The sequence below is a fragment of the Leptosomus discolor genome, chromosome 9, assembly GCF_034619465.1.
Source record: "Leptosomus discolor isolate bLepDis1 chromosome 9, bLepDis1.hap2, whole genome shotgun sequence".
Classification (NCBI taxonomy): Eukaryota; Metazoa; Chordata; class Aves; order Leptosomiformes; family Leptosomidae; genus Leptosomus; species Leptosomus discolor.
Genome location: NC_141399.1, coordinates 5,543,284 through 5,569,144, shown reverse-complemented (window position 1 = coordinate 5,569,144; position 25,861 = coordinate 5,543,284).

Below are 25,861 nucleotides of genomic sequence, written 5' to 3'. Positions count from 1 at the left end.
CTCCCTCACGTTGGCATTCTTCAACCCAAAAGAGCCACTACGGTTCTGAAAGAACCATTTTGCTGAATATTTAGATGTATGTAGTACATTACAGTGCTATTTCTACAGTGTCACTTTTATAGACTGTTCCTTATGAAATACTTATACTGTGTATAAAGTTGTTCTCTTTTCATTAATTCGTTGAGTTGTTTTAAAAATATTATTGAAGAATGATAACTTTGTTACGGAATTCTCTAGGAGGGTTCAGATTCTGCAGGAATACCATTACTCTGGATTATGTTCTTAAGGATGCTGAAATAAAGCTACCTCAAACGTTCCCTAATAACTGAAATTATTTTTATTTTACTCCCTTGTATACATTCTTTTCTATTTCAAGTAGAAACCAAATGCAAAAAGAATAAGGGTTTTCAACTGGAAATTTAATATAACTAATTATAATTAACTCTACTTTGGCCTTGGATGAAGATGATTTTAAACAGAGCTGTGATTCAGCTGCAGAAAGATGCAGTTAAATTGTCACCTCTGCCTCCAGAAGAATTTGGCCGGGATCCTGCAGTGAGTTATCTGCCCGCAGACATCTGCCTCAAAGCAAACCCAAGGGCTTCAGTGGGACTCAGACTCCTTACTGCGGGCGTCCTGCAAGACTCGTTGGGCTGGAGAGCCAGCATGGCTGAATAGAGCTAGCTCAGGAAAAAAAATGCTTTAACAGTTATTTCCATGCAGGAGGGGTGTGAACGCAGGTTTTGTGTCCTGAGGAGAGTCTGGAGCTTGGAGGCTGCTGGCATGGTGTCCTGTTTCTGCCCAGGTGCCGAGCCTCACAGCTTTGTCCAAAGGAGGTTTCTGGGTCTGTCCGGAGCCAAGCTTGAGGTCCAGGGAGCCAGAGGGTCAAAAAAAAAAATAAGGCGCTGTGAGCAGATCAGCTGCCATCTGAGCTCAGCAGCAATGGACTTAACCTGGGTGAAATTCAGGTGCCTGCACCACATCTCAACTGGCTGCATCTCGTTTTGGCACAGACCCTAAGAGCTGGCCAGTGCTATCAGGTTATGTCGTGGTTTTTCACTTCAGGTGGTAGAGGTCTACACCAGAAAACCATTTCCTTGGATGGAGTTGGATGCTTTTCCACCAAAGAGCAGGAAACCATCTGTCCATTCTTTATAGGTGAATTTACTTGAGGTCTGGTAGCACCAAATGTCATCAGGGGTCCTGTTGTGATGGGCTTTGTTGCACGGAGAGAAGAGGAGGTGCCCAGCCACAAGAGGATCCACCACTGCACACAGCAACGCTTATGCTGTTGTTACAGTTAATTTCCTCCTCTCTTTGAACCATCTAAATTCAGCGTGCATTATCCTTCTGTTATTTATGTAAATATTTAGATTAGGTAATATTTTATTCTACAGTGAATGACACCATAATCCTCCTTATTCTTTTCCTTTATCATAAATATTTAGTTTGTTTTTAGCTTGTGGGACTAAACACAACATCGTTTTCATTACTGTGAAATCTTCCCCTTTTCTTCTCCTGCAAGCATCCCTGATCCCCTGGCAGTACTCTGCCTCCCAGAACATGCTAATATTGCTTGCATTACTGCAGGATTACCACAGCGAAGTATACACTTGGTATTATAATTCATAATGTTGCTTTAAAAGATTAACCACTCCCACGGCTGTGTCTGGTAATTATAGAGCAGACTTTTTTTTTTAACAATGAACAGCGTGCACAAAATGACTGGCAAAGAGGTAAGTGTTTGGGGTGTGCTTTGTTTTTCAACCTCAGAGAAAACCAGATGCAAAATTGATAAAGGAGAACAAGAGTGGGTTTTAAGCTGAGATACTTCAGTATATTAGTAATTTAAGAGATTTATATGAAGAGGATGGCACCGTCAGCCCCTGGAATGTCACAAACTGATGCAACTGGCAATTGCCAGCTCAGATGACTTCCACGAACAAATCCAAAATAATTAATAGACCTTCTGGAGTTTTCCAGGCAAGCGAGTGTGCTGGTGAAAGAGCTATAGTTAGTTTAGCCTGTCAAGGTTCATTCTTTTTCAAAACTCCAGTCCTCCCTTGATGCCCTCTAATGGTTTTTTGAAACACCAAAATGTTTTTGCATGAACAACATTACCCATTGTGCTTTAGTTAAATGCATTTTGATGTCAGACATACTCCTGGTTTGAAAATGCCTGCTACCTACCCCTTCCTGAGGGGATCTCCAGGGAGGGTAGCCAGATTGACTTTAATCGGCCAAAGACACAGAATGGGTTCTTAATGCGATAAACCGATCGAGTGTGCAAAGTCACATTAATATGTGGAAACTTGATCAGCTTTTATTAAGGGATCAGGAAACGGTTTAATTGCTGAGTGGCAAGAGCATGTGTTTGTATAATTGCTTGTTTGTGTTTATTACGGAGCCTTGGGGAACATGGTAATTTGTCCCATTTTACTTGAAAATGTGGGTCTGGCACCCAAACCAACTGACCAGGACAGGCACTGGTCTTGTACCAAGTGTTGTTTCATTAATATTTACCACTTGGTGAGGATGGCAGCCTTAGAGCAGCAAAGTAGGATTCTCCTTCCAGTCTCTCCTCGCTTAGCTTGTCCAGAACCAGTCATGCTGTGAGAAGGTTGGAAATCTTGTACTTAAATGAGGGCTCACTCGCTGTCTGTTAAATGGAAGTAGCATGTAAAGGCTGCTGCATGGTAGAGCAACACTTAACGGTTTGTTCTGTCTTTCACAGCTGGAGATGTAATGGTTGCACGCTCCTACAGAAAACTCCTAAAAGATCTCAGAGCCTGAGGCAAAGTCCGTTGAAGCTGTTGGTGTCTTTCCCTTCGCTGGACTAGCCTTTGATCAGGCACTAATGCATAGCGATAGCTTTTCTATACCCTTTCTGAATGGCGTTTTAGCGTAGGATTGTTGCCTGCTGTAGGACTGCAGCAGTCCTGGGGATAGATCTGCATTCTTGACTGGAGCTGACCAGAAGCCTTGATGGTAAAATGATGCCTGGTACTCCGTGCTGGGGAGAAGTATTAGGTTTGCTGTGAATATACATGAAAAGTCCCTGGCTAGCAATCATTCTAAATACCAGGCTTTCTGAGATCCTAGTATTCCTTTCCTCCAGATTCTTGTGTTAGTCTGGAAGGTAATTTTTTCCATCCAGGAGCACCACCTGGAAAAGCTTTCCTTCCTGTTTTCTCTAAATTAGCCATTTAAAATACTTTCTTGGTGGAGGAAGATAGAGGGTTGCTGATGATTAGGGTTGTAACTGGCTTTCCAGTTCAGTATCCAGCACCATAGCATGCACCTACTTCCGTAGAAGGAGCCTAGGAGTAGTCGTATCAATATACATTACAGGCTTGTCATAACTCACTCATTTCCTATTTCAAACAGGAGGAAATATACTTGAACATATCTGTTGTATCTGTCAAGACTTCTCATTTGTCAAACTATTAGTGGTCCCTCTGTCAACATAAATAAATCTGTCCATAAATCTTGACAGGTATAATCATTTGTTGCATTTGAAAGGCAAGTCTCTAACATTAGACCCCTTTTGATTCCTAACATGATTATCTTTAAAGAAAGACATTTCAGATGCCTTCTGAATCTGGCCTCTGTCAAATGATTTCTCCGCTCTTGCTGAGTTATCTACTCTTACGAAGTAAGCAAAGGCATAGTTCCTGCTGTCAACTCTCTTGAAGACCACACGAATCATTGGCACTGTGGCAGCTCTGAGGCCCTATCCTGCAAGCGTTTATGTTCCTGTTTGTCAGACTAGGCTCCCAGTACACTTATTGTTCTTTACAACTAGGTTTCTCATTTCTATTTTGAGCCATTCTTCTGGCACCAGTTGTCCTTTCTTTACTTTTGGGAAGCTATCAAAGAACATTCTTTGAAGGTATTCCATCTGACGCTGCCGATCTTTTCAGCGCTGTTGTCGTTGGCAAACAATCCGTACCCATACAAGAGAATTAAGCCTCTGAAACGGCCGTTTAAATATGGGCTAGCATAACTTAAGATTGAATTCCACAATACCAGCACGCGCTTCACAAGCTCCCCTGCTGCTCTGGGGCACACTGAGCAGCTCCGGCCTTACAAGGCTCTCCAGAGAGATATGAAGTGACCTTGTTTCTGTGCTTGATGGCCTTATGTTAGTAATTTTGCCTGACTGATTAATTTAACACCCAGCATTCACCAAGCTGGATTATGAAGTGAGGGTCTTTGGCCAGAGTTTGGTGTCTCAGCAGACAGCTCTGGCATGTGACCCAGAAACTGGTCAGTGCACAAGTGCCAAAAGGTAGCCAGCAAGTCCACAGATATCATGGCTTCATAGCGTTCCCTGCCACATGGAAAACCTAAAGCGCATGCTTCTGCAAGTACGAATGAGTCAGGAGGTTGCTAGGGCTGGGTTTGTGGGAACTGCACCCCCAGGGAGCTCCTGCAGGAGCCAAGGTGCTTGGTACCCAAGCTCCTGTGGTGTCACAGGCATGCCTAACTTATACAGCCATGGGAAACCAGCTAGTGAATGCTGGAGAATTCCAAGACTAATGTTTTTCCCTCAGTCTTCTGACAGCGAAGAAAGAAAAACTCTGGTGTTTTTCATAAAATGTATTTAAAGTTCTTCATTTTCCCTCTTTCAGCTTTCCACTCCTTCAAGTCATCTGTGGTTTGCTGCAGCAAAGATTTTTAATTGACAGAATTTCTACTTGTGCTCTAAAGAGACTCATTACTTCACAGGTTCTTTAGCTTCATGGGGCCTTGACGCCATATGGGATATTTCCTGCTTTCATCAGTGGATTCTTACCACTGAAACTCATTTTTTTTGATGAGCTGCAGAAGAAGCCTGTGTACCAAAAACAATTATTTCGGAGACTTACCCTTTTTCTGCTGCCTTACGATGCTTCATACAGGATGTCCAGATGCAGTGTGTCAAAATGCAGCTATTATATAAGGTTCCCATTTGAATGACAGCTCTCAATGCAGTCTGCTATTAAACAGCAGATTTTTTTCCATGTCAAGTCACAATTTAGGATAATATTTCACTGGAGCAGACAATATGACAGAGCCATAGACGTCTAGTTTGCTATACCCACAGGCTAGGCCGGGAGTAAGGGAGGGAGTTCAGCTCTTCACTTCAAGGCAGGGAGTCTAGAGAAGTATTTCATTACATTTATGTACCAAATCTGTTTTTTTAATTAAAATACTTAGAAATATTTAGCCAAAGAGGACAGTTGTCTATAACCTTGCTGCCAAAACACATTAAAACTCTTGGCTTATAAAATCTGTTGAAGCCAAGGAGATAAGCACCTTGCTTTTATGAGGCTGTATGATATGGGGCACGTTCTTAAAAGCAGAATACAAGCTCATCTGTGTTCATACCAACAGCTGCACATGTTGACACCATTGGAGGATATGCAGGACCTGCAGCCCCCAGGTGAGAGCTTCTGAGGGTCTGAATTATGGAGGTAGATGCCTAGATTAATCTACACCCTGGCCTTCTGCATCTGTGCCTATCAGTTCGCCCTGTGTAACCAGCATCCGCTAGATCTCGCCACTGCTGTTTCTGGTTCTCTTTCTCCGGGCCAGGAAGGATGCTGGGCTCTACAGCTTCCTTTTCTGTTGACTGGCAAGATGGTACTTTGTCAGGTAACTGCTGTTGCCACCAACTGCAGAGCTCACTGCATCTAGAGTATAATGACACCTTCTGAGCTGCTTCTTTTATGCGTTAACCTACTTGGAAACAGAGGCTCATGTGCAAATTCCCTCTGTATTTTGTGAAGGCTGGAACATAAGCCAGATCTGAGCTGAATTTCCCCTTTCCAAGAGCCAGCTGAATCAAATTCCCCTGATGCAGACATCCCCAAATTTTATGGGTGCAAAAGATGTCTTGATCCAAATTTTGCAGTTTGCTCCATCTCTGCTTAAAACATAAAATGTATGTTTTTAGGGAAAAAGGATATAAACATCTTGTTCATGTTTGAGCTGAGAATGTCTTTTTTCTGTAGGCTGTCAACACAACTTCAAATGCATGCAGCCTGTCCAATCTGACAGACAATTTGCATATTTGTGGAATGCTAACGCCAAGTTACTGTATACATTTGTACATGAAAGCATTAGAAAGTTTGAAGGATTAAAGGTGGAAATGTATCCCCCTCGGCCTCGATTAAAGATCAAGACAGCACATCAATAGATGGCAGACAAATAACTGATGCTTTGCTGTTTGGAAAGGCTTAACCCAAAAATAATAAAATCCAAGCTATTTCCTAGGACATAAATAGCTGAGGGCTTAACACGTGCTAATTGCTGGAGCGTTGTTTTAGCCTTTTGAGAGTGTGATGTGGAGTCTGGCACATTCAGTGTGAGCCCTCTGACACAGCGACCGTCTTTTTGTTCTGCACTAGCTGCGTGCCTGGGACACAGCTAGAGCTTCAAGGGCCACCCCAGCGTAAATGCATCAATGTCGATGTCGAGGGCTTGCACCTTCCTCAGCTTACTCTCAGGTCCTGGAAAGTTCTTTGAGGCCAGATGGAGGTGCTTGGCCCATACCAAAGTGACTCATTTTGCAATGAGTTGGGTGTCAGGAGGAGCAGCAGCAGGTGCTCAACGGTTTTCCATAGAAAGATGCTTGCTTGGCTGCATGCGTCAAGCTATATTTTGGAGCCTGGCTCCAGACATACTGATTCGAAAATGGAGACTTCGAGTCTTAAAAACAAAATATGCTAAAGAACAGTTTTACATGGTTCCTCCTAAGGATCAAAACCTGATATTATTTGTTTTACTTGTACTAAAAAATAACCTCAATAAGATATTCTGCATTGGCCAATGGATATAATTTAAGACCAGACACTGGCAGCACAGGACAGAGAAAGCAGGAGCTAGTCAAATCTTTCCCCCAGTCTTTGATCCAAAACATGAATATTCCTTTGATTCAGAAAGGGTTTGGCCAGCCTTTTTCGCAAACGGTTGCACGTCTCTGCGCTTTCTGGCTGGGGGAAGTGGAAGTGGCAAAGCCTCAGATACCTGGGAACCAAGAGCTGAAATCTCTCCTGGAAACTTTCTCATGTTCTAACGAAATTCCCGGGCCAGCTTCCAGCCTGAGCGGATGCAGACAACCAGCCAAAGTGAACCACCAAATCTGTCAAGATTCAGCCGTCACTTACGAAAGAGGACTGGGATTTTCGAGGGAGTTTGTAGGAGCTGAACACCCAAATCCCTTTAAATCCCAGTGGGACTTCTTGTACTCCACTGAAAATTGTCTGTTCAAATATTTTGAAGACCTCGGGCAACGCTTTCATTGTAGATATACCTCTCCACCAAAATTATAGAAGCGCAAAATTTTAGCTGCGATGGCTGAAAGAGTGTAATTGGACACATCTGTCCAAAAAAGCCCCAGGCTACACCAAACCTCTCGACCACAGAGAGCTCTGTGCTGTCACAAGACAGGCCTAACTCTAGGTACCCCTACTTGAAAACTTCAGCCTTAATGCGTTCAGAAAAAGTATGTTGTTGTTCTAAAGCACATTACTCAAACGCTGAGATGCCTTTCTACTGGGAGCAGTGTTACAAAGCCAATCTCTGCCTGGATGCCTATTCCAACATGGATCTGACAATTCACATGTAGGAAAAGCCCTCTCATGCATTCACAGTTTTAGATGACCTCCATATATTTGTTTAAAAAATAATTAGGCTTGCTTAGGTTTTGTACTGTTGCTTTTTTTTTTTTTTTTTTTTTTTGAAGTAGCTTTTCCTGTAGCTCTCCCAGGCCAGTACAATGCTGGCTTTTAAAAGTGATTTGTCTGTTACCAGGCAGTTTTAAACTTTTACTTCGTAAGTCCTTGCAAACCAGCAATACGAGGAGACCAAAAAAAAGTCTCCTGGGGATTGTTTTTATAGTAACAGTGAAAGCTTAAAATGTTGCAGCAGCAGCCAAATTATTTCTCTTGTAGTGGAAACAATACCAACAACTGGAGTCTACATACAAAACAGTTTAAAGCTACCCATAAAAATGACTAACAAATGAGTGCTACATTTCTTTTTATCATCTACTCTTTATAAATAGTGACAGTTTGAAGGCTACTAATTTGGCAAGTTATTTCCCCTCTGTAGTCATGGTTGTTCAGTAATTAAAGGATATATAAAACATGGATGTATACATACTAGTATAGTCTAACATTTTTGTAGTTTAAGACACAGTCCACTTTCTTTCTCACTCACTAAGGGCAAACTAGGTAGACATATGCAAAATTTAGCCATAGGGCAAAGTTTGATTTCAGACAAAATTTTCAAGAACACGCTCATGACTGCAGTCCAAGGCCTATTTACTTTCTGTTACACTCCTAAATTGTTCAGGATGAGGATGTCCAAAGATGTTTTAGTTACCTCAGGGCATGGAGGAGTATTTTCTCCCATGACTAAACAAATGACTTCTCGAGCGCACTTGAAATCAAACATTTAAAATATTATTAATTACTAATGCTAATTGTTGAGAATTTTTTTAAAAGTCACACGTGTTATCCTTAAGTAGTTACTTTTTTAAATCTATTACTAAAACTGGTATTTGTTGGCATCTAAGCCCCTCTATCACTCTTGAAAATGGCACTTGCGTCTTAAGTCACTTAGGTTGGTTTTGAGATCCTTGCCTGATATTTCATCATCTATTTGCTGGCAGCAACCCTTTCTATACCTGCAAGTAGTAAAAAATATGTTAATTCCTCTGAAAATAAAAAGCTAAAAATAATACCTGACTCGGTTTAGTCAACATAAAGGCAAAATAGAACACCATTAGTCCAAGAAACTGAAATAAGGGAACTTAAAGCTCTGGCTGCAGAGCAGGGAAATGCTTCAAATGGGACTTGCAGCAGTTGCTGGTCTAATTCTGTGTTCATTGTAGTTGTTGGCTGGGCTCCTGTCAGCTGGTGTTGGGGGGGCTTTGCGGGGAACATGAAAAGGTTGGGCAGATCCTTGGGGTGTTCCTAGCTGTTGGCAGCATGGCACCCGCCCCACTGCACCCCTCTTAGGATGTGCGATGCAGGACCGTGTTACTCCAGTAATAAATGTTTTGCCTGCCCAAACGAGGTATTGAAGGCAAGAACAAGCATTTGAGATGGGGTGTGTGGCTGTACTCTGACCTTGGTCATTTGCCCTTCAAATCCAACGTGCAAGTGCTTGTCTGTTGAGTGTCTGAGTCATGAAGTTACAGTTGTATATCTGGAGTTTATCGGGTCCTATAGAAAAGGAAAAATGGTTCACAGTCTGAATCCTCTCCAAAGCCTGCATTAGCTAATAATTACCTACTAATTTGCTATAGTACTGGCCACCAAAAGTCCTGTTCCCTAAGACGGAGGTTAAGCCAATAACTTTCCAAAACGAAGTGTGTCCTGGTTCTAAGAACTTTTCAAAATGGCCACCACTACTGTGAGAAACTCTGTTCCAGTGTATATAAAATACAGTGGAATAATAACATCTCATTTGATTATACAAAGCAGTTTTTTCCTTAGTGTTTTAGTTCTCAAAATTCCCAGAATACACTACATTGAAACTGTTCACTTGAGAAATTAAGTACCGTATGTGATAAGACAGTCATGTGAAATTTTTAAGCTGTCATTAAAAACGATTATAATTAGGACAAACTATATGAAAATGCTTTAAAATTGAGACCCTGGTGAATTAAAAATTAAGGGGTATATTATGTATTATCATGTTGAAGGGCAGGGATTTACGCGTGTAACTCCCATTAACACTAATGTGAGTTGCATTCACAAATCCCCACGCCTTGGGATGAGCATACACCCCCGCGTTTGTTTTCGCTGAACAACCTCAGCTTTCGCAGTACTCCAACACAATACCTCTGCCTGCAGAGAAGGAGCAGAACAGCAAATCGGAAGTTTAAACTGTTTTCCCTTACAAATCTAGGCCCCCAGACAGAGCCAAATGCAATTCATCTAAGCAGGAGCTGTACTCCCATGAGTAAACTTACTTATGAAAAGTAACTGTCACAGAGTCTGATCTTCCCTGCAACTCTCCTGTGCTTTTCCCCAAACTTATTAACGAGGGGTTGGGCTGCCCTCATTTTTACTGTGTTTCCTCTAAATGCAGGAAGGCTGTTGCTGGGGGTAGGCTTGTGAAAGCATTTTGGTCGGGAGCCTTCCAAAGGAGCCACGTTCACGGCAGTGTGCGATTCCCACATGGCAAGTGAAGGTGTGCCATAACGGCAGGGTGCACAACTTAAACACACCCCTGACCCTGGTGGGGCTGTAGGACTGATGTCTGAGCAGTGGTGAACAGGAGCCTTCCCAGTGGCTGCCCTGGGCTTTGGGTCACAGTCAGGTGAGGGATGAGCTGCTGGGGTTAAGCTGCAAAGGGGTTGCTGGTTCACTTTAGTTTAAGTCTCAGCATAGCCAATGCTTTTGTTATAGACCCAACATCAGAAATTACTTGATTTTTGTGCTGTGGCTTTCACCGGAAAAAAAAAAAAAAAAAGTTCTTACAAGAGAAACTTTAATAAGTGAGCCCTGAAAGGTGATTTTTTTTTTTTTTTTTTTTAAATCTTGATCTGTATATAGAAATATATAGTTTTCATGTACCTGGTCACAGAGTCTGTCTCATGCTGTCATCATCCCATTTGCTCCTTTTTACAACCTTGGATTTGGCAATACTGATACCAGTAAGGTAAGGCAGTTCACCTGCAGCTTGGGGTTTGCTGGGAGTCTGCTAATAGCGCTCAATAGAAATGTCCTGTCCTACTGCTTTTATAAATGAACCCATACTACTTCTATTTAAAATACATTAAAAGAATGGTCATAGTACCACACTATAGCTTACAGCAAAAAAACACCAACAAACCACAGCTCATACCTCGTACCTTTCTATGGCAATGCAAAATTGTAATTATACTAATAAACTGCGTTCTTTACAACATATTTTCCCTGGGGCAAAATAAATAAACCTAAATAAAATAGATATATATAGAGTCAGTACATCTCCTATTTTATTAATTAGCACCTGAGCAAAATGTTTTTCCTCCCTGTTGCCAAGCTAGAAAAAGCACTGATGAATTTTCAAGCAAAGTAATGAATGCCAGGTTTATTTCTTTATTGGTACCTGTGGATTCTGTTGTATCGCTTGTTAACAGATGCAAGCGGGCAATATAACTATTACATCAGGCAATAATATAGAAAACCAGGCAGTTCCTAAGCAACAGCCCAGCACTGATTCTTGCCAGCTATTCTCTAGGATTCCCTCAGACACACAGTAAGTGGAGTTGGACAATATAGTCTAATTTTGAGAAAGGAATAAAGCATGAAACTGGTGATTTTCAAAATCATATTTTTGCAGATTTCTTACCAAATCAAAAGAGCTAAAATTGAAAACTGTCAAAAACATTTCAGCTCAAGAGCTGCATAAACTTTCCTATTGTTCAGGCAGCTAAATAGACACAGCTATTTTGCAGTATACCTTGCCCACAAAAGTAACGAAAAATAAAGATCACAATAATAGAGCCCCTTCAGCTTGTTGGACTCAAACTGGATTCTTGTGGTGTTTCCTTTTGCAGACTCACTCATCAGCTTAGCCTAAAAGTAAAACATTTTTCCTCTGCTCTATATGGATTGCACGGTCAGTCAAATCTGGATGCTGATGGAAAAATTCTCAATAAATCATTCTGCCTAAGCCATGTGGCCTGTGTGTGTGTGTGCATGCACATAATTTTGTGTGTACACGAGATAAAAACGTGAATTTCAAAGCAATGTCACTCTCAGATGTCACTAGCTGATGCAGTTTCTTAGCCTACAGATTGCATATTGTAAAAGGGACATCTGCTTTATATATAACTGGGGATTCAATGAGGCAGCAAAGCTGGGATCTTTTTTATTATCCATAACTTTCCTTGCAATGGACCAATCCAAGCTTGGACTCTCTCAGTATTTCGAGAACATTGTTTCCACACTTTGGTTTGGTCCAATACGACACTCTGTGTCAAGCTCAGGTTTTGAGCCAAACTTCTATGAAGGATAGTGCTCTTTCATCTAAGTATGAATAATGTCTTTTCAGAAAACTGTTTATATTTAGAATAAATAAGAACAGACATACATGCACATGCGCATACACTTATGGACCCAAATGCGCACACATCCAGGAGCACAAACATGAGCAAACAAGAAGAAAACACTATAAACCAGATGTTCTCTGGGTCTGAATGCTCCATTGGTTTCCATACACCATGTAAGGTTCTGGTCTGCTTAGGGAGGAGAAGTTTGACACAGGAGCTTGCAGCACTTAGCAGTTTTACCTGGCTTGGGAGGTGGAAAGTGGTGCCTTTCTTCATGAAGGCTTCGACTTTTTGCAAAAAAAAAAAAAAAAAAAAAAAAAAAAAAGACATTTCCAAAACAAAATTACCTGTTGAGATATTTGAGATATGAGAGTTATGGGCCAAAATACTTTCCTTCTTGGCAAAAAAAAAAAAAGGTAGATTCAAACTCACTCACAAGAGCTGTGGTTGCATGCCTCGAGCCTCTTGTTCTCTGGGCTCATCTCCCCACTTCTTGTTTTACAGCAGCACAGTAAGGGTGTGCAAGACAGAGATACTGAACTTCTGGGCACTGCGGGGTGCATGGCCGCAGGGGCAGGAGGCACCCAGGCATCCAGGCTGTGGCTCCCATCCAGGTACCAGTGGCTTTTCTCTCTTTTCTCTACCAAGCTGTTCCAGTTTTCAGGTGTTAGATATTACTCAAATAAGCAATAAAATATTGTTTGAGAAACAGACACTTTCTACTCCCTGAAAGGGGAAGAGAAATATGCATCTCAATGAAAACCCCATTTTCTATTAAAAACCAGTGCTGGTGAAACAAAGTTACCCAACCATGCAACTCAGTCCACACAATTTCCGTGTGTTTCCATTCGCTCCTTCTTCCCCTCCCCTCCCAATCTCCAAGCCATTCTCTGCCTGCCTGATGCATGTTGACATGAGAATTAAATCACTAAGAAGTATGAATGCTTTAGCTTTAACAGAAAGCCAGGTTACTATTCCTAGCATGGAAAGTTAAATGAAATCATGCTGTGAGTGAATTCCTATTGATTTCTTCAGGATTGATCAGAAACATTTGTCAAACTTTTGTTTTCTTTCTGTCCTACATCTTCTTTAGACACATAGTTAAACATACTAAGGAACGTTTACAGTTGAAAAACGTGTTCTAAGGTCTTTATATAAACATACGTGTAATAAAAGTGACTGGTGATTTATATTATCTATATACATTCAGATACTTTATTTTCTAAGCCAAGGTTTTAAAAAATGGGTGCCTAATTCAGACACCTAAGTCTATGTTTACAGTCTTGTGTTGCCTGATTTTCAAACATGTTAGTACTCAGAAACTCTTTTTTTCCTGTTAACTTAAGGTGCCTGGGAGTTTTGGACAAAAATTACATTAGGCTGTTTTCGTCTATTAGAATCAGAAAAGGAAAATTAAAGATTATAAACACACAAAACACGTAAAGGCAAAAATAAGAAAACTATACATCCACATTTTTTCCCCACATTTCATTGAAGGAAATGAGTTGCGTTGGTGTAAGGCACCTGAGTACAATCCGGCAGATTTATGCTTGCTAACTGAACTTGACCTAAAGCCCTCCTCCGAAGCATTTCTCTTTTCTTCAGGTTCACATTAAGGCCTCCAGTTTCTAAAATGGGTGTGCGCTCCCGCACCTAATGTATATGCATATTCAGTGGGACTGCATAGGGAAACGGAGCATCCATGCTAACCATTTTACAGCTAACAGGCTTTTTGCATGTGCGAGTTTCTGAGGGTTGTATGCTATTGGGGTAATTGTGCATGTAAATCCAGCGGGCAGTCACACACGCAGACATAGCGTGTACAGCTGCATTAATACTTTTCTTTTTTTAAAAAAAAAAGACAACAGCTAGCAAAAGCAAGTGAGAAAAATGATACCGTTTTAGACACCTGGACCTTGAAATAATAATAATAATAATAATAGAAAACCCCTAAAAACTGATTACGGATCTTGAAATGACATGGTTCAGCTTTCAAAACCCTCTCCTACATCCCCCTCATAATCACAGGTCACTTTTACATTTAGACACTGTTAGATTTGTGGTTCTAATTACAAGCAAATCATTTTTTTGAGGCAGTAAACATAAACTGATGCTGTTTAAAATCTAAAGGGAGAAAGTTAATATTAAAAAAAAAAAACCACACTAGGAAGAAATAAATAAATATATAACAAGAAAAAGTTAGTGGAGCAGCTGTGTAAATAACATGAACAATGTTAAAGAATAAAAGGAAACTGCCAGAGCCACTTGGGATGAGGAGGGAGCCTAAAATCACCGACTGCTCTAACTAGGTCTTGCTTGTTGGTTGTGCCTGGCTTTTTTCTGCCGACTCCAGGGCTGCCTTAGAAGGCACTTTCTTGACAGGCACCGGAAGAAGGGAAGGAAAATGAGGTTATCCCATAAAATAATCTACTACTATTTGGTAAGGGCACAGGAATAGAAAATGAAGCAATGGTTTAATATTAGGACTAGAAGCTGCATGAAGTAAGTAATTAGCTGAACATTTACTTCATTCATCAGTGCAGAGTAAACGTTGAATTGTGCTGAAGTCAACGAAAAAAATTCTACGGTTTGGCTGCAGGCTTTGCTGAATGACACCTCTTGCCCATGAAAACGCTCTGAACCTCAAACTCTCAGCTATGTTTGTGCACCAGGAGCTCCAGACTTGGAGGCTAGCAAGCTAAGAGAGGCATCCTCTAATGTCCTGGAGGCAGGGGACATGTGGTTTTGGACCTGGTGGGTGAGTTCTCCATTCCTCATCTGAATTTTGAAAACGAGCTCCCTCTGGACACGAGCTCCGTGTTTCTCTGCAGAGACCCAGTGCAAGGCTGAGGCCACGCTGCTTTGCAGGCATCAGCATGCTTTGATCACCACAGAGAACAGAGCTACCTCTACGGTTCAGGGACCTCCACATTGACTTACTCTGGTATTTACGATATCACTGTGTATGAGATGGGTTTTTGAGATGCTGATAGCAGTCCACAATATGAACTGGATCAAGACCACAAGCAACTCACTTTTCATTAGTGCAAGAGCGGGTCCTTTTTTGTAGAAGGACCCAAGTTGCACGTGGACTGGACATAAAAGTTGTAAAAAGGCTGGGGAACTTGTTCTCTTGTCGATTGTATCCCTTCCCATCCTTCTGCCTTTCCAGCAACAGGTACCTCGGTTGCTGTTAAACAAAGAGACTGAGCTGACACTGCTCCTCAGCTCATTGCAGCGCCCACTCAGTGCTTTGTAGCTGCTCTGCCATGTACCGAGCTCACATACTGCCACAGCCTGCACCAGCGCAAGCCAAGATACAGCCCTGCTGCTACCTTGGCCAAGCAACATCACCTACATAAATGTGTACTGAAACGGGTTTGCTGTCCTGCCACACTTGTGGTTATCGCTGGTACACGCTAAGCACCATGAGCCACCGTTGGGCTAAAAGTTGTACCAAAGCACAGAGTTACCAGCCCATGGGTCTGACCTGCTTACGCTGGCAAGGAGCCAACGCTCTGCTGTAGATCTGCTACAAGGCAGAAAGGAAAACTGGTGAAAAACTCCCTTTTGAAGAACCTGGTGAAAAGACGCCCTTTGTGCCAGCACGCTAAGTAGAAAGTCACTGCTGAATACACCTGGGCCGCATCCAAAATCTGTTTAACACTGTGGGAATTTTTGCACTGACGATGATGGCCTTTGCTGCAACCCATGGGCTCTGACCTTCCATATCCTGTGCAGCTGTACAGTCGTCTTTCTGCAAGCAAATTAGGTGCATTATAAGCATGAAATTACCTGCAAGCGCCCTAGAACTAATTTGTGTCGGTGACATGAACAAATCAAGGTACAGGACAAAAAAGACAGGACCTGATACATCTACAAGGTAAGTCAGAGGCCAAAACAAATGTAAAGGGTTTGAAGAATTCTGTAAATAGCAAGAAAAGGGAAATAACACCACTTGGGGAAAATTTTCAGGCCAATGAAATCCGAGTGAGTTTAACTATTGTTATCAGTGGGACGAATACTGACATTATATAAAGCACATGAATGTTATGAGATGCAAAGACTTTTAGGAATGAGGCCAAGCTCACTGAAATGTTTTCCGGCGAATTCATCATTCCCATCACATCCACTGACATAACTGTTGTCCTTAACCTGGTATCTTCCCTCTGCTATCATATTTTTGTGTAAAGGTGGTTGCCAAATTACCGTGCCAACTCCTTCAGCAGTCAGGAGGGCTCCTGCTGGGGGAAGGCAACTGTTTGGAAATCAGGGCCCAAGAACCAAATGCTCCCTGTGTGAATTCTTTACCTGCTATGAAACATCGAAAGCCTACCTGATGCCTATTCCATTTCCCCAACAAGGACCACGGGGTGAGAAAAACCAAGGCAGTCTTTGCTCCAGCAGGACTGGGTTTTTAGAAGGTTTTGAAGGAAAGTTCAACCAGCACAAATTAAAGCAGCCTTGTGAGCCCTGCCCCCCAGTGCCTGGGCCACCTTGGTGAGCTTGCAAAGCATTTGCTGTTCCTTTTCAATCATGTTCCCATGTCCCTGGTTCATGAGGATGTGGGCAAACGCTTATTGCTACTTTTGCAAAATTGATTGACTGCAAGCTATATCCTTCTCCAAATTTCATCAGGGTTTTCTCAGGTTAGTAAATGCTTTATTGCCCTTATTATGAAGTGCAGTTGCTGTATGATGTCAGATAATAGTCACGTTGGGTTTGGGTTTTTTCAGTCTCCTTTGCCAAGTCTGAGTTACTTGTTTCCTGACTGAGTTGATTTGCTACCTTAATTTTTAGACTCTATTGTTTTAGTAGCTGTGTGACTTTATGTGTTTGTGCACGAAAACGAGCAAAAAATTAATTCTATTTCTAACTGAAATCTATCCATCTACCTACCTACAAATCTATCTATCCAAATACGTGCATAGAGTTAGTAGATGTCTATTCAATAGGGCAATGGCAGTCTCAGAATTTAATTACAACCTGAGTTATCTGGTGTTCTAAATTGCTGTCCCATCCTGCATCAAGACCTAGAAGACTTACAGAAAGATAAAGCACCTCATTGTAGCTTTTACCTGCTAATAGAGTTTCTATCATTGCAAGATCTGGCAAGAGAGTCAAACACCACGTTTTCCCAAAGGTATGTGAAGCATGCAGAGCTGACGGAAACATTAACAAGTTTTCTGTGGAAGGAGCATACATCTGCTAGGGTGAGGAGAGCCTTCACTGATGTGCCACTTGTAAATGCATATGAACTCTGTAATAGGTGCGGTGCTTTTGCTCAACAGCTGCAGTCTTTTCATTGTACCTCTTTTGTTGAATCCAGATAAAAGCACTTCATCGTCAACAAATCTAATATCTGTTCTTGTCCCACTTGAAAGGGTCAAATGAAATTTCCCACCAGAGAACAAAAAACCTGAAGCTCCCTAGTGAGTTTGGGTGGCAACATGCCAAGAGAGAGGGGAGGAGAGGTAGTGTCTCTGGTGCCTCGGCAGAGCAATAATGTCAAGAAGCTTGAAAAGCGCTCTCCAGGCTTGCACGCAGTCCCACGGCAGGAGAGGCAGGGATAACATGGCAGCCAGACGTCAGCTATGAAATCACCTCCCTCCTGAGCTGCTGGGGCAGAACCTCCTCCTCAGAGACTCCTGTTCAAGAGATCAGATGAAGTTATTTGGCGTTGCTGTCTCATGGTGGAGGAGGTGAAGAGGCAGGGGTGCTCAGGCTGGAGTGGGAGCCCTCTGCAGAGGAGGAAAAGCCTCTTTCCGACTTCACGGTCACGGGCAGTATTTCCAATGGACCTTGCTCTGGAGAGAGCAGAGGTTCAGGAAGCTGGAGGGGAAGAGAAGATGGAAATTCTTCTCTCTTAAGCCTGTCTCCAGTCAGACATTGCTCAGGACGCTGGTTGGAGGCTCTATGCCATATTGAGAGAAGGACTTAAAAAATGGCTTATTTTGACAGTAACAGCACCAAAACATTATAAAAACACACGTACATCTTCAGCAGAGTTCCAGCTTATGTTATTGTGTCAAAGACATTTGACATTTTCAGACATTACACCGAACACAGAGTCTATAGATTTCCAGCAGCTGAAGGGGGAAGCAGGTATATATTGAGACCATTCAGATGTGCACTTAAGTGCATGTAAATATTTTGCTAGGTCAGAGCTTCTGTGTGCTAACGAGCCACATGTGCCAAAGTGTCCATTTCCCAGGAGCCTGTGCTTTGCACATTCTCTCAAGCCTCTGCAGCATCAGTGCAAGGTGTTTCTGTTTGTTTTGTACTAACCATTTCTCCTAGTGTCACTGCAGAGGCAGCTCCCCCTTCGCTGCAGAAAACAAGTTATCCTGAGCGTGCCAGGTTGTAGCCCAGCTCACCAGGGACAGGATCCTTGTGTAATTCTTCCTGATATCTTCTTAGATCTCAAGCCTGGAACAAAAGCCCACAAAGAAGTTAGAAACTAGACGTGATTAGGAATCTTTCAAGACAAAGCTATTGGGTACCTGTAAGTTCTTCTTTGCATTGTTTGCCCAGGCTATGGAATAATAACCCCTAGAAAAGTGATGCACTGTAATCTCAGGGAAAGCCTGTGGCTTGTTGAGGGCAGGGGGTGGGAAGTTGAGGCACAAGGAAGGAGACACCGTAATGAAAGAATATGGAGTAGCCCATCACTAACACCCTCTTCCCATATCAGCAATTGGACTCAGTTATGAGAATAAAAGGGACCTTGGCTGCGAATGACTTAGGGCAGCATAAATATGTATTATGAATTTTAGGCTCAGACATAATTAAATGCCATTTGTCAGATCTATGCTTGTTTTTCATCTCATTTGAGTTTTACAGAATGAATTAACTAACAAATGTGCCTCCGATTCCACCACAACAAATCATTTCTCAGAATGGTTGCCTCCAAGCAGCAGCGAGAGAGTGACTGGGGGGGAGTGACCTTCTGCTGTGAAGTTGTCACATTCCAGCAGAGCCCTGAGTGGCAATGACAGCCTCAGTAATGGGGAGCCCGTAGTGGCCTGGCAGTCTTGTTGATAACTTGTTAATTTATTTAGTGCAGTGGTGCAGAGGCGAAGATCTGGAGTAAAGGCTGGGGTGGGCTGAGCCTCAGGGTTGAAATATGTAAATATTCTGGGTTTGAGGGGAAAAAAAGTATTTCTTGTTCATTGTCACTAATTGAGGTTGGTGACAGGTGCCACTGGCAGGCAAATAGGCAAACGTTTGTACCAATGCAGCTTTCATTAAAAAAAAAAGATACAGCGAATGTATAGTCAGGATGTTCATAGTTTGGGTAATAGAGCAGTAAGTCCTCCTCTCCTGGTCATGCGAAAGTATGTTTAGGGCACACCAAGCGACTGTCCTACTGAGCTGGAAGAGTCATAGGTTGAGAAACAAACGGCCTGTTTGCCTTAGGCAGGCAAAAGGCAGAAAGAGTTAAAGACCATAGGTGAGGAAATCCTTTTGTTGCGATTGTCTCTTGAAGAGTTCTCTCACTTGTTTCATAACAAAGTGAGATAGCAAAGCTGTAAAGCACAGCTCCTTTTTATACTTAGTGAATGATCGTAGCAAATGGATGGATTTGGCAGCTATAACTTAGCTATTGTTTCCGAAGTGATAAGAAGCGCTCAGAAATTTGTGGGTGGTGCACACTTTAAAGGATCGAACATCTCCTCCAAGAGACAAGCTCCTTCCAGACAGCAGATCAATTGGTGATGGCACAAAAATGGATACCCAAAATTCGAAGCATTCATTTTCTGTTTGCACAACCCCATGAGTTGTCACTAGCAGAAGGCTTTCTGCAGCTGTATTCCTCGTGCTGCATAGTTCATAAAGTTATGAAAGTTGTTCATCGTATCATACACAACAAATACTCTGGAGAGCTGGAAAGCCACACTGGCAAACTGGTAAAAGTCAAACAAATAAACCTGGTAAGAGTTGTCCTCTGTACATCTCTGCAGACTTTATCCTTAAAAAATCTTAAAGAAGACGAGGTAGAAAGTATTTAACAAATAACGTGCTTCATTTGAAAAACAAAAGCAGATGGTGGTGTTAATGTATCCAGTGACTTAAACATAATGCTATGTGTCTGCAGGAAAACAATAACCCCCACACGGCACAATCCTGCAAACCTTAACTCGCATACGCTGAGGAGTTCTGTTATGAATGAAAGCAGAGAAACAGCACCCTTGCAGCCAGTTATCAATGGGAGTGTTGGTGGCAAGTATTGGATCTCAACCATGAGCACAGCTATTCTGATGGCAGGCTGAGAAGGAAAAGCAAATTTTCCTCTTCCCCAGCGAGGGAAGTGGCGCTCCGGGCTCTATGCAAGCACCCCGGGCTGCAGTCACGCTCTCTGCGTGTTCTGCCTCAAAGGTGTTCAGGGACCCATCTTTTTGCTCTTCACAGGCCCTGAATATATTGCTGCAGCTGAGCTGTGTCCTGCAGCTTCTGGAGGATTTGGAGCACACCCAGGACACCTTTGCTCTTGACCTCAGTACAAGAACGTGCACAAGGAATTTCCCCTGAACATTTATTATCCCTGGTACCATAGTCAACAGTTGGCTGGGTAACTGAGCAAATTTACTTGAACTCTTTATTTTCCAGGTCTTATTTTTCTAAGGAAGGCAATAAATCAATGACAGGAAAAGTACTCACCAGGCAGAAATTGGGTAGCTCCACGACTTAATCAGCACTGATTAATGCCGGTCGGGAATCTATCACTGCATTTCTTTGGAATACATTTTGGAAAGTCTAGTAGTTCCTAGCAGAGTTTTGCATGAAAAATTAAATTACTTTCATATTCCTGTCTCTCCTTAACTACTAAGCTCCTTGAGGCTCACATCATCTTTCCACGCAGGTACGTACAGATGCTATGTGGACCAGTGGTCCTTTGAGAGATGAAGCCAGATGCTCTCCGGAGAGCCCAGCGCCAGGTCTGGGTGACAGGCAGCGGAAAAACACTGGCAGCCGCAGCCGGATAAGACGCTTCTCTTCCTCTCTGGCTGTAAAAAACCAAAAACGCCAAAGATACATGAGCGAGAAGCAACCAGAGGTAAGGATGGGGGACAGAGCTGCGTCAGAAAGAGCCCTTCTTCTGCAGGGGTGAAAGAGGAGCCGTGACTCCTGAGGAAGGTCAAGGCCAGCCAGTGAACAACCCGGGCAAGAAAACCCCAGACGGATAAACAATCCAGACATCTGGTGAGATCCCGGCATCGCTGCAATCAGTGAGGTTTTGGCACCGACTTCGACACTGTCAGGATTTCCCTTGTAATTAGCAGCGTGCAGCCCGTCTGGGGAGGATGTTCCCTCCGGAAAGCTGCTGGAACCAGTCTGCGAATCGAGCTTAATCTCTGTGAAGCAAAGAATAACACCTAGTTAGTCTCTGGGCCCCTGAATATGAGAAAAATGCTAACTTGAACTCAACAAATATTAGATGCTACCAATAACTTTAACTAATGTCTGACTTGGTTGCTGCAAGACTTTTAAGGTGTTCACAGTGGCTACTGCACAGCCCCCCAGGACAACACCAGAACAGACTGTGAGCAGCTACAAGAAGGGATTCAAGGCCTGATGTATTACAAAAGGAGAGTAAACCCCCAAGCACGCAGAAGTATTTGCGTACCCGTCTTTAGCACCAGTAAGTTGGGTGGACACCTATGAGCCAGGCAAAGTAAAACAGTGTATGATGTAAGGCTCAGACAGGTAAGAATATCCACATTAATAAATATTTCAGTTTCTATACTGATCCAGCCAGACACACACACAAAATACTCCACAATAGGGTTTTTCTTTTTTTTTTAAAAGCTACCTGTATTTGAAGATCGTTGTCTGAAAAGATGAAAAACATACATTTTTCATTTCATTTCAGATTAGCATGGTAAACAGCTAGATCTGTTCTTTCAAGTGGAGCATTCAGCTCCATTTGTTAGCTTTGTTGCTGATATTTCACCTCTCTTTTATTTACTTAACATAGTTTGACAAGAAATTCTCAGTGAGATAATATATCTACATGAAAGACTGGCTTGGGGAACAAGTCCAGAGGTTTCAGTGGGACAGAATCAATTATTTACGTCTTTGCCATTTTGGTCTGCCTCCATTCCACAGAAAGCATTCGGAAGAGCTACCCAACCAGCTGAATAGTTTTGGCAGAATAATACATTCTATTTTTAGAAAAAAGAATAAATTGTAACATCAGTATAAATCAAGACTGCACCCACTTATTAAAAAAATCAAATCTCAAGTGATGGAAGCTATCACTGTGTAAAATAACGCCCTCTCCCCGGCCAGGCAGGTTGGCCCCTGCTGCAAGGAGTTCCCAGTACAAAAGCAAATTAGCAAATGTTCCCGTTGCTTTTTGCCACATAAAATTAGGCAAACTGTATAGAAATCGGCTTGATCTCTCCTGAACAGCACAGTAGAAATGATCCTTACACAGCAACCAGCTGGTGCAAGGAGTTTCTGAGGCAGAATTAAGGCAGGTGACGGAGGACACCTACATTCTTCAATAAATATCAGAAAGAAAAATTGCTTACAAGGTCTGGGTGGCTCAAGTACATAAAACAGCAGTTTCACATATAGCCCATTCCAGCTCAGAACAACACTCATACCCTGAAGAGACCCAAGTCACTGGAGTTTGCTACGTTTCAGCAGCGTATGATGGGACGGTGCCTAACACTAATCTAAAAGCAGGCACAGGCGCTGCCACCAAAGGCTGTCAGCCTGCAGGTACAGCAGTGCGGTGCCAGCTCCTGCATCAGCATCCCGTGACGATGGGAAGTTTTTTACAATCTGAGAACTCTTTGTCAGTCAGAGGTCAATGAGAAAGGATAAAGAACATGAAAAAAGGCATAAGTAAATAAATAAGGCAGAGAAACGAGAGGGAGTAGGCTGTGAATTTAAAAGATAAACAGAGAAACTAAAGTATACTAAAAACTTACCAAAAGAAAAAGCCAGGCCTTCATGATGTTCCTGTAGGAGCCTAGGTGAAATCTCCCCCTCGCTTTGGTCATGGAGGATCAAGTCCTTAGGAAAAGGGGGAAGTTCGGACATAACGAAAAGAAAGAAGGTACTGCAAAGTGAAGGAAAAGAAGTAGCAGTGCTGTACAAAAATAACGATTCAGTAGCTGGTAGGCAATATTGTCATCTCTGCACACATCCAAGGACTTAAGTGACCCACTACACTGGCTGAGGATCTGCTCCATTAATAATAAGAAAGAGCAATTTAAACTATGGCTTTTTTCATTGTGTTTTATACAGGTTTGGGGAATACATTATCAAAGGCTCCAATTCTGGCCAAAGTCCACAGGCATCATCACCTGTGGTCAGGCCCTGGATAGAAAGATCAGAGCTATCTTTGCGTGGCCCTACCACCAAAACCAGATCAATCGGAAGCAACTCAAAAGGAATATTCTACAGGGAACAGATGAAGATGCATTTAGAGGAAATAATCCCCATTCAGGATGCCATTATTAAAAGAGAAAGATAACTATCAGAGCTAAGATATGTCAGGGCAACCTCATTGACATGGGACTGGAGAACTTCTACTGTAAAAGCAGAGAAACTAGGTCAGTGCTTTTTGAAGAGAGGAAAGCTCAGGGTGGACATCATTATTTTATATACGGTTCTAAGGGGAATAGCTAGGAGAGATGTCAGAAAACCAGTGTCAAATACAAGAACAAATGGACAGGCTCTAAGAAAGGGAAATGAAGAGAAACTAAAGGAGGCTTGAGCTCAAGGGATATAAACATTTCTGTACTCACTAAGTAGTTGATGCAAGGACTGGGTTACTGAAAGGGCTAATAAGAGTAACCAATAAGGGTTTGGGAAAGGAAAAGCTTTGTGGGGCACAGCCACCTGAGAGCAGATAAATCTGTCTCTTGATCTTGGTATGTCCCTAGAATTGCCCAAGTTTCAATCTCAAAATTACTTTGAGATTCACATATAGTAAATCTCTGTGCAAGCGCAATAGATTGAAGTGACAATTCAGTTTATCACTTGAAGATAAAACTCAGAAGAACATTTGCCTTCTAATTCTATTAATATAAATGTAATTACAAGGGCTAATTCCAATTCAAATGTTAACTTATAAGAGCTGGTGGAGGTAGCAGCCTGCAGAGAGAGAGATGATGCTGGAATCCTGATCCTTATATTTAATCAATAGTTCAGTGTTAATAGACTTTATTTATGAGTTGGAGCATATGGTTTGAAAATGAGCCTAATGATTAGGTTGCATGTGTACAGATACACACTTCTCTATTTGCATGTTGCTGTTGTCTCTAAAGAAGAAAGAAAATCCTCTCTGTGGTGTTGTAACAGATTAGAACAGTCTTTATTCTAAAAAAAAAAAAAAAAAAAAAAAAGCAGGATGCAAACTATCATGCAAGTGCAAGCCCAACTTCCAGAACATGCTGCTTTAAACAGAGATCAAACCAATGCTTTTTGTTCTAAGTATCTAAGATGTGTACCAGTCACCAGGAAAAAAAAAGAAGTAGATTGAGGCAGTAGCCTGGGGCAAAGGGAATTTGAAGAGAGAGGAGAATCAGTGGACTGTGCAGTCTAGGGCTCTGTTAGCGCCTTAAATCCTCCAATATTTAAAGTCAGAACTTCATCTGGTAGAAAGAAACATGGTATTATTGAAGCTGGTGGAGCCAAGCTATGGATCTGGTCCCAGATACATATTCTAATACATATAAAGAAGAAAACAAGGAAAAAGGTAACCTAAACATAACAGACCAAACAGTCCTGTGGAACATGGGTCAGCTTCTGAGATCCTGTAAAAAGTGTAATGCCAGCCCTGTTCCTTGGGAATTTTCCTTGTTTAGAATAATAACATTTTTCTACTGTATTGCCTTGTTCCGTCACAAACCTTCCCCGCTTCTAGGCCCGTGGCTAAACAAGAGAGGTTTTGAAGTGAAGGTGTGAGGAAGAAAGAGACCAAGCTTGCTGGAGCTCTGTCCCCTTCCGTTCTGCTCAGTGGTAGCAGAAACGTACCCCCGCCTTCCAGATCATAAAAATCCACGCTCAGAAATCTGGAGTTCAACAAAGGATTTGATACGCACGTTTTGAAAACTTTCACAGTATCCTCAGATCAATTTTGAACTGCCAGGGTATGATACTGAGACGAACTGGCCCGTCTTAACCATCGTTACAGCCAATGAGACATTGATGTCGACATGGAACCAAAAATTTGTCATGACGCTGGGAAAGAGCAAGGATCACAGAAGTGAGTGATACTGATCAAAGCAGATGAGAGTCAGGAATGTTTATACAGGAGATGCAAACTCGCACACATACCTCGGTGATCTGAAGCCGTCAGAGTTAATATGCTGTCTATTAAAATTTGTTCAAATACAGCACCTGTCATAGCATGTACAGGGAAAGTGTTTGTTAGGTCAATCTCACATGAGAGGAGCGAGGTGTAGTAGGAGCGGAGCTAACCTTAGCTGGCTGGGAGTGGGTGTGTAGCCTAAACAGAGTTATCTGTGCACCTTGTCTTCTCCCGGGCACCAAACCCCAGAGGTTATTGCACTATCGGACTTTAGTTTTACCCCAGCGTGATCAGTTCTCACACCCTTGGTAACACTTGAACGTCTGGCATCCTTTCATTTTTGTCTTCTAGCAGCACTCTGCTAGGAAGGGGAACGCAAATCTTGTGTTTTACTTGTTGCCTGCAGCAAAATTGATCAGAAAGGGGGTTTCTCTATCCAGACCCAAAGCTCGGGGCTCTCACCATCCTGCTGCACCCTCATGGATCAGTGCTCGCGGGAGAACAAGTGGCAGCACCCTGGCAGCACAGCAGCCACCAGCCTAGTACCG